We start from the raw sequence: 11841 nt of genomic DNA on the forward strand, positions 1-11841 counted from the left end.
CCAGGGGGTGCGGTTAGAATCACAGATCTAGATGGGAATGAGTTTTCAAACCCCACAAACCTTGACCAAACTAAAACGATACTATGCCTAGAATAGGAATGAAAGCGCGCCTCGCGTAACCCCACGTGTCGCTCTTGTGGCACTAAATAAACGGCCCCTGGCCAAGCTGAAATAAGCTAATGTCACTGTGCTCTTGCATTTTGACAAATTCGTCATCCTCATATCATCAAATAAACTAAATTCGCACCTTTAGAGTAAGAAAAAGCTCATGCTTCTTTTCTAAGTTCATTACAAGCACTTGCTCAGAACAATTATTCTTTTACATTTACTCGAACTACGCGCAAGGGTTTGATTTCGCTTTTTAAGTGAATACGTAGGCAATCCTTCACGGGATTCAACCCATCATATCTAAAATGTAAATAGAAGGACATTTGCATTGCATTTGAAATTCAACAAGAATAATAAAAAGAAAATCACAACGGTTTCATAACCATTTAACCTCTTTTATTTCATTCATTTTTTAATAATAATAGTACGCTACATAATAAAAATAGAATAGGCTAGGATTCTAAAAATCCCACCTTTTTATTACAACAATAATAATAATAATCAAATAATAAATAAAGACTCGGGCTATTCCTCCATCTTCCCCTTGCCCTTGTCATTCTTGTCGTATTTCTTGTCACGACCTCGAGCCGGACGCTCTTGCGCCACTTCAGACCTAATCACCAACGGTCTTTCTCGAGGCCTAGCCTTTCCATTTTTGCCAATCACCATGTCCACGACAGGAGTAGTCTTTGGTTTCTTCGACGGATGAACGACTTGAAACCCGGCTTCCTCTTCTCCCTCCGTCAGATGCTTCTCTTTCTCTTTCTCTACCCCGCGCACCTTGTAGTCAACAGGCTCGCGCTTCCTCAACTTCTCGCGCTCTTCCGGAGTAGTGGCCTTTCGCCATCTCAGATAAGAATCTGACACCCATAGAGCATTGGCGGAGAAGTTCAAGAACCACATGTTTCTTTGAGCCCATTTAATGGCCCACTCTCTTCGGCTTTCCGTAGTAAGCGCCACAGCAGTCTGCGGGACGGTATCAAGCCTTGGGATCGTCTGCTTCAGCCCAACTTGTCTCATCAGCCTTTCCGGGAAGATGCACACCATAAACTCCAATCCGGGAATGCGCACGGACCTAGTGGGATCCAAAGAAGACACTCCAGTGATGGACTTGAGGTGCCACCACGGCACGACCCACCTGATCAACGGGCCATCATCACTCTTCAGCTTATTCTTCCAATAATCACAGACCCGGGTGAAGTCCACCATGTACAACCTCGTCCTCATCGCAATCGAAAGGGCGTGATAGGAAAGCGCATGAACTGGGGGCTCGATCAACTGGAGCCGTTCCATAAGCCAAACCTACCAAAAGCAGGTATTAGACATCGAAAAAAAAAAAAAAAAAAACGAACGAAAAAAAAAACGAACAAAAAAGAGAGAACAAAAAAAAAAGAGAAGATGTCTTTTACCTGCAAAATGACGGGACTCCCCAAGAATGGCAGATCGCGGTTGGATTTCCTATTATCAAAGCCCAAAATAATCTCCCCTAAGCATAAGCAAGCTGGGCTCCTGCGCAGCTCCATCTGCTCAACAAGGCCCAAAAGACGGGGATCACCTCTCAAGTCTTCGTCAACATGCCCTTGGAAGACATACACATGCAGCAAGCAAAAGCCAAATGCCCTCCGCCTAGCAACATGAGAAACGGTGGGGTCGGCCCTGTTGATGAATCGATCTATGAAGTCCAACATTCTCACACCTTTGGAGGTAACTAGACGGTCCACCTCAAGCCTAGTCAATCCAAGCAGATCTCTAAATTTGCTTTTGTACCCTTGAGAAGTAGAAGGAATGGCAGGCAAATATTCGGGGTCCCATCCACCAATAGCGAATTTCTTCAGAAAGGGGCAAATATCACCCCCAGGGAACGCAAAAACATGGTAGTTCGGGTCCCAATAGTCAAGGCAAGCATCCAAGAACGGTTTCACAACTTTGATGAGTTTCAAACTCAATAACGATCCAAAATTATAAGAACCCATATCATGCTTCTCCATATTAGAAAATTCATTGGTCCATTCCTTCAAGCGGATCTCCAAAGTATTCATGATGAAGAAATTATTTTGATCATTTTATGTAAATAGACGAAGAAAAGACGGAAGATTTATGTGAATAAAAGCTCTATCGACGTTGCTATTAATACTAATTGCTGTTTCCAAAAATCCGTCGAGCAGATGACTTGAACAACAGCGCAGACTGACTGCGCCTCTCTTTCAAAGGGACGCACTCATGCTCGCGCCTCTTCCTCGCCACTTCGATTTTCCGCGTTGGATCTTTCCTAATTCCATGACGAATAATTTCCTATTCCTACGGGTTATTATTTTGGTAAATACGGGAAGTTTACCATATTTCAAGTTTCCTAATTCCGCGGGCACGCGTTTCGAGACGACATCGACATTTCGCCAGTTTACCACTTGCACATTTTCATTTTCATTTCATTTTAGGAAATAAATCTCATTTTCATTTTAGGAAATAAATCTCATTTTCATTTTTTTAGGGAAATAAATTTCATTTTCATTTTTTATATTCTCCATTTTTATGAAATAATTTTCATTTTAATTCGTTTATTTTAACGAATCTCAACATGTATATATTAATTTCTTAATTTCATTTCTACATTTCTAACTTATAAATTTCCTTTTTTCTTTTTTTTAGGGGGTAACCCTCCCTACCGTCCGGTCATTTCCGGCAAAATTTTTTGCATTTTTGCAGTCTCTTGAGTCTCTCATTTTGGGCTAATTAAGACCATATGTATATACAAATGTATGTTTTGCGTGTTTCCTATGTAAATTTTCGGCAGCATGACGGCGTAAACCGTCATCTACCAAACCTGTTCAAAATTAACCTGCAGGTACAAGCAACACAATCCAGCAGCAAAGGCACTCAGGCCACCTTATATACACCAAATGAAGGAAATGTACAACAAACTGGGGGCTCGAGCCCCAAACAAAGCCCAAAAAACTCCAAAAATGTTCAAAATCAATGTACAAATGTGCAAAATACGACAAAAGCTACACAAAACTACTGCTGGGCGCCCTCCAACTCTGCAACTCTTGCCGCAAGAACGGCATTCTCGGCATCCCGAACCTCGAGCTCTCTCAACAAGCGAGCCGTCTCCTCCCGGGACTGGGCTAACTCTCGCTCCAACCCGCGGTCACCCTGTAAACAATAAATTGGCTCGTGTCAATCGTTTCAAGCAAATAAGAAAAAAATCAAAAATGAAATAGGCGTAAGGTTCATACCTGACGACCTCGACCGCCGACAAGTGCCTCGATGGCAGTAGCTCGCAGCCGGTTGGCCACCCTCCACAACGCCACAAACCGAGACGGCGCAACCTGCATTTTCGAAAAAAAAATTCTCAACAATTGAACAAACTCAATCAAATGTGTTCTTACACAAAGGTTATACAAGTTAGAGGCTCACCCTCCGAATCAGATGCTGCCAGTCGTCCAGGCCAGCATCCGTCACAGCTACGTCAAAGTCACGCAGCTCGGAGATCGTCGTCCTCCCGGTCGCGTCAGTGTACGCGAGGGTCTCGGGGGTACTCTGGGGGCTCGATGCCCGCCGCCTCGACCTCCTGCAAAGACAAAATGGTTTTTCATCAATCGATGATCTTTCATCATGATTCTCAAAAATCAAAAGGAAAAATAAAAGATACGCACCACTACTGGCCAGTACGCCAACCTCCCGTAAAGGAACGCCGAGTAGTCCTCGCCAAGGAGAAGAAGGTCGTCACCATTGGCACCAGCCAAGTCCGCCTCCCTCTCAGCCTCAGAAGGCTCCCTAAACATCGTCCTGGGAGGATCGACGGGAACCGTCAACACGTCCCGCGAGCATTGACGAGCCAAGCGCTCGCCCAAGTACCACACAGGACCCATCGACGTCCTCAACAGCAGTCGGCCCGAGCTCCTAGGTCGAAGGACCTCAGCCACAAAAGGAGGCGCTCCAGCGTACTCCGCCCAAGGTCGGGGCACCCACTGTGACAAGATAAAAAGGATCATTCCTACGATCAATTAAAAGCAAATATAAGAAGCACAAGTGAATATAAGTGAGATGCTCACGCTACTCAGCTGAAGAGCGTTCACGTCCTGCCGGTAGACGTTGTGAGCAGAACGCTTGCTCTTCGTCCGGCACATCACCCAATCCCTCACCACGGGATAGGCCCTCTCCAGCGGCTCCGTCCTCTTGGGCGCAAGGCTCGGGAAGTAGGAGTACACCCACGCCTGTAAAGTAAAATAATCAATGACGATCCTTCGTAATTTGATAAAGAAAGGAATTTACTTTGGTCTAAAGGAAGGTTCATACCTCCAAAGAGAGTCCGGTCCGACAAAGACCAGGAGAAGTCCCTTCTCCATCAACTCCGGACGAACCATGGCCCTCATGAAGCGGATGAGGACCGCAAAACCAGCATGACCCGGTCCCCAACGTCCTAGGGAACTCGGGTCGAAAGGAAGGGAAGAAGCTTCGTCGGCCGACCTCTCGCCCTTGTCTCCGAGGTAAATCGAAGACGAAACCACCAGAGCCACAAACGAGCCCTCTGCTCACCAGTACAGGAGGAGGAGGAGCCGTCTCCCTCCCGTCAATCGTCACCGGTAGCCGGGTCTTCACCGCAAAGTAGTCTCGAACGTAAGAATCGGGTATCAAACCCGCATCATCGAACACCTTCGGCGACAAGTTCCACCGATCAATCTCCTCGCCTCGGCGAGTCCGCCCTCATGGCGCCTCCGCCACACCACCTCCTCGGTCCCCACACGGCGCACTGAAATCATGCCGTAGTCCTCCAAAGTGACTCCCACCTCACCGAAAGGCATGTGAAACGTGGAAGTCGTATCCCCGAATCGGTCCAAGAAAGCGCGGACCAGGCTAAGGTTAGCCCGCAACTTCCTCTTCGCGATATCTCTCCAAATCTGAACCAAAGGACCAAACGCTCCGCGCTCGATCATGGCCCTCTCCTCCGCCGACAGCCGCTCGTAGTGCTCCATCGCTGTCGTGTAGCCCGAGAACGACCTGATGTTCCCGGCCTCCTGTTATGATTTAAAACAAAGCTGTCTTTAGTTTTGAATGAAGTTTGAATAAAATTTGAATGAAAGAGGATGGGTAATGAGTAGTGAATTCCTATTTACCAGACTCTTCACCGTCTCAGTAGGACGGTGACCCTCTGCACCTACACCAGTGTGCTCGCTCTCCCAAGTCTCACCACGCGGAGCCCCTCAATCGACGACCTACTCGTCCGACGTTGGCTCGTCTCGGGGCCTCCTCCTCCTCAACGGCCTCCTCCTCGTGAGCCTCGTCTCCAGCAGCCATCACCGCGGCGGTGAAGGCCTGCTCTAAAGCCCCCTCGACAGTAGCAGTGTCAATCTCCATGGGAGCTCTCCCAGAAGTAGAAGCCTCATCACCTGCAACATTGAAGCAAATTTAGGCCGCGTCACATGACGACAAGCCTTGGTTAAGGGATTTTCGAGCCTTCAAAGCCCTAAAACCACTCCTTTTCTCGCCATCTTTGGCCATATTCCGACCTACCCGATCACTCATGTGGTAATTTGGGTCAAGTCAAGCCTAATTTGAAGCCTAGTTCCGGGTTCGAGTCGAGATTTCGGCAGCATTTCGCTATAATGGCGATTATGCCCTAGAAAAGTGTCCTGAAAAAGCTGTCACAAACCAAAATTCTGAAATGGTAGAAAGTTTACCCATCATTCAAGGATCCCAAATATCAAGTTTCATCGCAAATGGGCAATCCTACGGCTATTTTTGAAGCAATTTACGGTTTAGCTGTAAAACCGTCTCAAAATTCACTCAAGGGCTCAAAACTTGATGAAAATTCGAAACAAATACATGGTTACGTTCCTAGTATTACCTACTATCCATTTGTAATGTCAATTTGACAAGGCAAATGCATTTTGGGGAAAAGCCCCAAATTTTCGATCAAATGGGTCATAAACCCTAGATTTTTCGGCTCAAAATTAGACAAATGTAGACGATTAATGCAAGATTGAGACACATACCTCGATTAGTCATATTTAACGCAAGCTTTTGAATCAAACCTTGGCGGAAATGGTGAAGATTTGAGAGAGAAATGTGTGATTTATGTTTCGAGCAAATGAATACAAAGCCTCCTGATTTTCGCTTTTTTACGCAGGAAAATCAATTTGGGGAATAGACGCAGCAGACGCTGCGCCTCTTCCAAGAGACGCAGCTCTTGCTGCGCCTCTTCCTTTTGTTCCCTCCATACGTATTTTCAAAAATTCGTTATGAATTCGTTATTTGTGGGCCCATCTTTGGTGCGCCTCTTCCCCGATGTTATTTTCATTCTTTTGGTCCGTTTGACGATTTTCTTTCGTTCCGGCCCGCATTTCCAAGACCGCAGCAGACTGTTGCACGTCATTTATTCCATCCAAGACCTTTTGCTTGTTGCAACGAGCATTTATTCTTTCACAGAATTCGACACACTTTCATTATGTCTCCAGTGAGAGTAAGCGGATGTACTTTCCCTCTCATGACAAGAAGAATAACTCCCAATCGTGTCTCTAGCGAGAGTAAGCGGACGTACTGTCCCTCTCAAGACATGAGGATTGACATCTACCTAAGCAGATTCCTCCTCAGCAGTTCCCGCCTGTGTCCTGCTACTTACATTATTTCTCGAAGACTACCTGCAGTTTTCCTCGGCAGCCTCCCCCGTGTCCTGCTACTCGCAATATTTCGTGTTTCCCCGCGGAGTTCGACAAAGGTGTCGTTCTCCAGAAGTTCCCAAACCGATAGAGTTCCTATACCCAAGCTTTAGTTACCCTTAAGTTGAACTTATTTTTGGCCTCCTTCCCATCGATGCTTTGCTTTAGGGTCCCCACACCCTAGCACCAATCCTTATATATCCTTTAGGTCTTAACCTTAGCTCCTACGCACCTCCGGAAGCATCTCGAGAAGAAGTCTCAGGTATGGTCTCTTCTTATGGCTGGCGAGCCTCCTCACGTAGTCTAATGGACTTTAAACGACCCTCCCGATAGTCGACAGACTCTAAAATGTTCCCGACGACAGTCCTTGGCTCGACCCCCTTGAGCGCCTCGCGTCACCGTAGTCGTCGGTTGTAATCTTCGATTGACCTGATGGCTATACTTTGACTTTCGCCTTGTCCAAGCCTCGCTTAAAGTGGGGGCTCAGAGATACCTCATTTCGCACCTCCCGCAAACCACCCTAAGATGATTGGGCCGCATGTTTGATACGCGGAACGATTTGTGACAATTCGTAAGATTATCGTCAAGTGATTGCTCAAATATTAATGTCTACCTCTTAGTTGTCATCTACGTCCCGATACGGTCGTTTTGACAAGAATTAGAGTGCATTCGAGTCCGGGCCTAAAACCGTCTCCATTTTCTCGATAACCGTTAAATCCCGAGTCAGAATGTTCTGGAATGTTCCGGATATTTCTATTCCATATTTCATAAATTTTATCTTTTAGTAAGTGATTTCCCGTAATATTCATATAAGATATTAAGGAAAATCGAATTATTTCCGTCCTACCATAACTCAAACACGGAGATCTTTCTTCTGCAGGAGGAAACCACTTGGGAACAGACGCAGCAGATGCTGCGCCTCTTCCAAGAGAAGCGATGGGCTCGCGCGCTCTTCCCAGTCCTTTTCTCGCATGTTTCTCGTATCTTTTTCATATCTTTCCGAGATTCACTTCCAAAGAGTCTCCGAAACCCTAATTCCTTCACGTGATTAGTATAAATAGGAGCCTTCGCTCCTCATATTTCTCACGCGAGTGTCCGCCCTTCTCTTCTCCCTTTGCATTCTAGACTTTGTTCTTACTTTTTGGCGTCTACGTGCTTGAACATTCGACCACGTAAGCTCGGATCCTTCTGAGTACCAGCCTCCCCGTTTGCATGACCGACCAATTTGACCAACTACACAATAATCAACTTAATTAACTTAATCGTTTTCCTCTTACGAGGGCACTTTCTTTGCATTCGCGTCGAGCATCACTAATCGATATCTTAGTCCTTCTCGTTTCGTCAAACATGTAAGTCTGAGGGTGTAAATCTCTCTTTTATTTATTGTATTTTAATTATTGTAATCACAATTGTAAGGTTTATGTCGAAAATACCATTAAAACCGATTTCTAAAACCATGTTTTAAATCTTCTTTTTACGGATTTCCAGTAGATAACCGTCGAGAAAGGACGCAACAACTGCTGCGTCTCTTCGAAGTAGCGCAGTTCCTGCTGCGCCTCTTCGTGAGGGCCGCCGAGCTTCCTCGCTTCCTTTCTTCTTCGTTCATCCTCTGTTATTCGTCAAATCCTTTTTGTTTGTTTCGTTTTGTTTGTTAATCCTCGTTCACATGATAGCATATAATTCACATATATATAATCATCATCATTAATATGTTTTATTTATCATAAATCCGACTTAAATCCCAAATAATCCAATATTTGCGGGTTTTCGTCATTAAATTCAATTCCGGGTTGTAGAGATTCAATTTGTTCATATTGAGTTTCTGGAATTCGTCTTTGATATAGTTTACATCTGTTTATTCACGTATTCGTTGCATATTCGTCACTAATCCTTCGTATCTAACTTAATCAATTGATTTAATTTGTTTAGTTTGTTAATATTTTTCACTTCTGTCATTATTCCATCTTGTAATTAATTCGCTTGCATCCGTCTCATTCATGTTTTACCTCTTTCATGACTCATTCATATGTTAAATAACCTATTAATCACTCTCATCCGAATAAATAATTTAATCGATCTTTAAAATCATCAATTAGCATTAACGGCTTGCAATTACGGCTTCACAATCGGGACCGAAAGCCAAGAATGAGACAGCGTCTCTGCTGCGCCTATTCCAAAGGACGCAGCTCTGCTGCGCCTATTCCTGGCTGAATTCTGTTTCTGAACTCCTTTCTGCCTTGACTTAGTATAATTAGTTTACATATTAACCGACTATTATCTATAATATCACGCTAATTCCTGTTCGTTAATTTATTTGATTCTTTCTTTATTCTTTTATTCCTTTTTCTCAAATTATCCGTTTCAAAGGTATTTTCGACATAAATCGCCTAATCCAATGTAATTATTGTAATTTTCATTATTGTAATTTATAATTATTGTATTTCTTTTATTGTTTGTATGCTTTCACATATAAATGAACATTAAATCCTACTTCGACCCAATTGTTTGCTAATTAATTGTTCACCGACTTAGTATTAATTCTCACATGCTAGGATTAAAACTTGGATGTTGCATTGCATGCATATAGCCGACGATATATCAAGTACGAATAACTTCCCTAATCATTAGTAGAGGCCGCTATCGAGGCGGGCGGGATTAGGTGTTCGATCAAAAGAGATTCCTAATACGTACCCTCACCCCTTACTCCAGATATCTGTGAACATCCGTGTTCATTGGCATCCACGAGAGTCATTCTAGACATAGAATGCTAAGGGTAACGATTGCTTAGTGTTCATGTCTCTACTTTGTGTCTTGACATGACACGAGGTATTCGAACGGTTCCAATTTCCCATAAAAATTTGTGGCGACTCCGTACAAAATGCAAACGCTTGTTTCCCAAGCGCCCCCGTGGCCCCCGCTGTCCACATGACCCCGGCTCCTTTAGGTTGCTAGATACATTCCTGTAGCTAGCCAGATACACCTAAGCTGCTGTTGCTGGATACTTGCCTTTAAGTTTCTAGATACATCTCTTTAAGTTGCTAGATACATACTTCTAGCTTGCTAAATAAACTCGGCTAGATACATTTTGTGTAACTTAAGATATTTCTTTTAGCAAATCAAAATTTAACCAATAAATGTATATTTTTCGTGCTTCGAGAGTGGTAGCTCCTTTGGTAACTGGTTTTCACGTTTTGATCTTGATCGTTGTGCTATAATATGAAGCCAATATGGTCTAATTGTGATTATTTGTGATCTTGTGGCTCGTTGTTGATAGCATGTTCCTTTTTTCGTATGTCTCATTATAGCCTTTTTTTTCTTTGGTATGTAATTCAGCAATCCAATCGCGATCCTGATAACCAAAATCACCAAAAGGATGAATTCGACACAGCCCAACCACGAATAACCCAAATGGGTATATCTTCTAAACTAGTGGGAATTGGTTGTTTTTTGCCCAGAATTGACTATTATTTCTTTTCTTTTTCTGATGGAATTGGCCGTAGAAGTTAAGTCACAGATGAAAACATTTTGCCAAACAAGTTTATTCTGGTTTCATGTGAACATGTGACAGCTCTGAGTATTGAGTTAATGGACTAGACCATTATTTATACTAGCTAAGTTGCTAGATACACATATCTGACACCCTAGATACAGACCTTTTGCTTGCTAGATACACCTGATATTTTAGCAAACAGTTAATCATCATTTTAAATTTGCAGAAACGAAGAAGTTGAGGACAAGTAATGATGTTGCGAGTACCAGTAAAGTAAACCAGAAAGTTGTTATTACCCTGAGAAGTTACTATGAGAAGTGCCTATGACATCGTCATTGAGTGGGTCGCGTGATTACACATCGTCATTAAACATGTTCTATCATGTGGACATGTGGTGCTCCGACGAGGCTTGCGGAAGTTCCGCCAGTGGATTAGTTACATCTAGTGATTTATTATGGTTTTATGTTGCTTTTTCATACATCAAATTATTGGTACATTGATTTATTTGTTTTTTGCTGTATACATACGGTCGGTAATACCATCTTTCCTAAATGAAATGAAAATGTGAGTAATCTTTGAAATCCCTTTCGCATCCCATTTGGAATCATCGCTATTCTTCCAACCTAAATTTAGGATACAATCCTTTAAGTTTAATTATAGTTTTCGCATCTGAAACTTCTACAAACATGGAATTGTTAATTTAAAACAAAACAAAATTCATCGTTTCTTAGATACTAAAACATACGACTTACAAAAATGTTGTGCTATTTACGGTCTGTCTTGAGAAATAGATCAAGTTAATAATTTCATTAATTTTTTCAGAATGTCATACATATACAAGGATAATTGAACGGAATTGCAGTACTCCGTCTGTCTATTTCATTTTCATACGTTTGTTCAGAAATCGACTCACATTTATTGAAAAAACGTATGACAATGAAACGAATGGAGGGAGTAACTACGATTATAATGTATTAAAGTAAAAATAAATGAAACATTGTAATATTGAAATCTCTACATTATGCAAGGTATAATCCTGCAATTGTAGTCATACTGACAGTAACAAAAACTACAGACTTCTTCATGTAAAGTGGCTGCAAAATGGAGCTGTAGGCTTGTGCTTTTGAGTTGTTAAATTAGAGAATCACTCTGGAAACAGTGTCACTATCATCAACAATAAGGTGGCGACGCCGCCGACCACCGCCACTCTTATTGGGCCGACCACCGTCACTTTCACTGTGCAGACCACTACCGTCACTCTCAAAGTGGTGACCACCTGAACAACCACAAACGCTTTTGATTCGAAGCCCACGTTACCTAGATACACATATTACTTAGCCCAGATACACATATTATACATTCAGATACACATGTGGATTTGTGTATGTTTGAATAGCATTATGTGTACTTGGAGCATAATTTTATGTATCCATCCGTCACCACCTCACCCACCACAACCAGTGGTGAGCGACTATCCTGACAACCACTAACAATATCAACGCCCACCTCAGACAGCACCGGAGACATCAGCGTACAACCCCGACAGCACCGAAGATATCACCAGACACCTTAAATGGCGTCGGCGAC

The sequence above is a fragment of the Silene latifolia genome, chromosome 8 (assembly GCF_048544455.1).
Source record: "Silene latifolia isolate original U9 population chromosome 8, ASM4854445v1, whole genome shotgun sequence".
NCBI classification, from domain to species: domain Eukaryota; kingdom Viridiplantae; phylum Streptophyta; class Magnoliopsida; order Caryophyllales; family Caryophyllaceae; genus Silene; species Silene latifolia.